The sequence below is a fragment of the Sander lucioperca genome, chromosome 1 (genome assembly GCF_008315115.2).
Source record: "Sander lucioperca isolate FBNREF2018 chromosome 1, SLUC_FBN_1.2, whole genome shotgun sequence".
Classification (NCBI taxonomy): domain Eukaryota; kingdom Metazoa; phylum Chordata; class Actinopteri; order Perciformes; family Percidae; genus Sander; species Sander lucioperca.
The window spans coordinates 15,115,292-15,117,394 of record NC_050173.1 but is presented as its reverse complement, the minus strand read 5'-3'; the positions used below and the strand labels follow the sequence as shown (position 1 = coordinate 15,117,394).

The following is a 2,103-nucleotide window of genomic DNA, read 5'->3' as shown; positions in this document are numbered from 1 at the left end:
TGAACACCCCCCCCCCCTCCCCAAAATAGACAAATTAAACTGTAGACCAAATAAACAGATGTATATATGACAAAACAATAAGCACATAGTATACAGTAGTCTCTCCACACATGGCTTCATAGGAGCCCTCCAGAAAGCTAACATATGTTTTCCCATTTTCTAGTGTTTTTTTTTTTTGTTTCTTTATTTATAAAGGACAACACACATTAATCAACATTTCTGTAAATGTGCCAGTGTTAGCCAGCCGGCTAATTTTCAACTGTAGTCCTTTGGCCAGATGATTTTAGACCAGAGCAGCAGGAAGCAGCAAGACATTAGTGCAGGTTAATCTATACAGACAGAAGTCAACGAGACATTAGTACAAAACATTCTGTCGCAATAGCTACTGCTAATGCTTGCTCTTGAGGCAACCACTGTAATAGTTGGGACTTCGTAAACTACAGAGTGTGGTCTAGACCTACTCTATCTGTAAAGTGTCTCGAGATAACTCTTATGATTTGATACTATAAATAAAATTGAATTGAATTGAATTGAATTCAATGTGTAAACATTCAATCATGCAAACCATTTATATTTTATATATATATATATATATATACATTTTTCCAAACGGTGCAACTCTAGCCATCTCACAGGCCCACTCCTTGATTGAAGGCAACCCTTTATTCCTCCAGCATCTTAAAATAATCTGTCTGGCTATCAATAAACTAGTTTTGACCCAGCTTCAAATACTTGATGAGGCATTTAGATATGGATCCAGTTCAAACAGCCAGGCCACTTTGGTCCAGACTACTTTTAAGTGAGCGATTATCAGATGTGTTTTAGATACAGTTTGACAGAGTTGTAAGGGTTATAATGGGGCAGTGAAATCTCTTTTTGATGGAACCGTTAAAAACTCTTAGAAATCTGAATAATGACAAGGTGTCCCAAATGCACATTGGCTGGTCACTGGTTTAATCTTTAACAATGCAATGTAAAGCAACTAGTAGTCAAATAAATACAGGAAAGTAAAAGTATATTTCCCTCTGAAGTGACATAGAAGTATAAAGGATTAAATAGAAACATTCAAGTATAGTACAATCACCTCATACTTTCCACCACTGCTGCAACGTTTACTGTCTTTTCCACCATTGGAGCATTTTTCGATAATTTTCAAAATGTCTTAGCATATTGAAGATGCTGGACCAATACAAAAAGCAGGTATCATCCCTGTGTATAGTACTACAGGTACAAGTACTGTATGTTGGTCTAAGCCTACATGTTGAAATAGTATCATACTTTGTGTGGTATGGCTCTTAGATTTTTATTGAGAAACAGCATGACACTGGGAGAGAGAATATTCTGTGGAGTTTTACCTCTCTGTCCTCGTCCATTAGATTATAGCTGGTTGGCCGTGACCAGCCACTGGAGCAAATTGTCAATTATGATGTTTATTGTAGAGCACACAGTCGACTCTGTGGCCTGAGGGGGAAGGGTGGATGCTGCTGAGGAGGCATACCTCGATCCCCTCCTCGCCTTTCCCCCTGTTCCTCGCCTCATTCTTCCTCCAGGCTAATTTGGTGGCTGCTCTGTGTGACACCTGCCACCGAGCCAAATAGAGATAACCATTTCCCCATGGATTTCCCCTGGGAGAGACAGGAGGAGGGAGGCCTCTTTCATATTTGTCCTGATGCTCCTGAGGGCCAGTGCTGGCTATAACCAGGTGATCCTGAATCTTACAAAGGCCCAATAAATGCAAATGGCCCAATATCAGTGGTCATTATTAGATTTTTGTGTTATTGTAATGAGACATACAACATATTATACATTTAATGTTCTGACATCCAAATCTGATTAATCAAAAAAACTATCAAGACAAGGTAAAATTACAAGATTTTGTGGTTTTATTCACATATACAGTACAAACATTCACTTTATTTGTTACTGAAGTGCAATTTACAGACCTTAGCAGCAATTCTTCATATACTTTAATTTACATGATAATTAGACATTTTAGGATCTCTTTCAACATCTTTGTCAACATCTTTTATACATTTTTTTTTTCAATTTATTTTGTATTTATTTATTTACATTTGTACACTTTTAGATACAATATTGCCATTC

At 37.3% G+C, this 2,103-nt stretch overlaps 1 protein-coding gene across 1 annotated transcript in view; it reads right to left on the bottom strand.

The window, feature by feature from the left end:
- Window positions 1-1,860: 1,860 nt before the first annotated feature.
- The window catches only part of adarb2 (adenosine deaminase RNA specific B2 (inactive)), a 302,664-nt gene continuing 302,421 nt past the window's right edge, over window positions 1,861-2,103 (bottom strand). The window contains exon 12 of the mRNA XM_035999226.1: window positions 1,861-2,103. This exon is cut by the window's right edge and continues 1,395 nt beyond it. The gene's annotated coding sequence lies outside the window, so the exon portion shown is untranslated.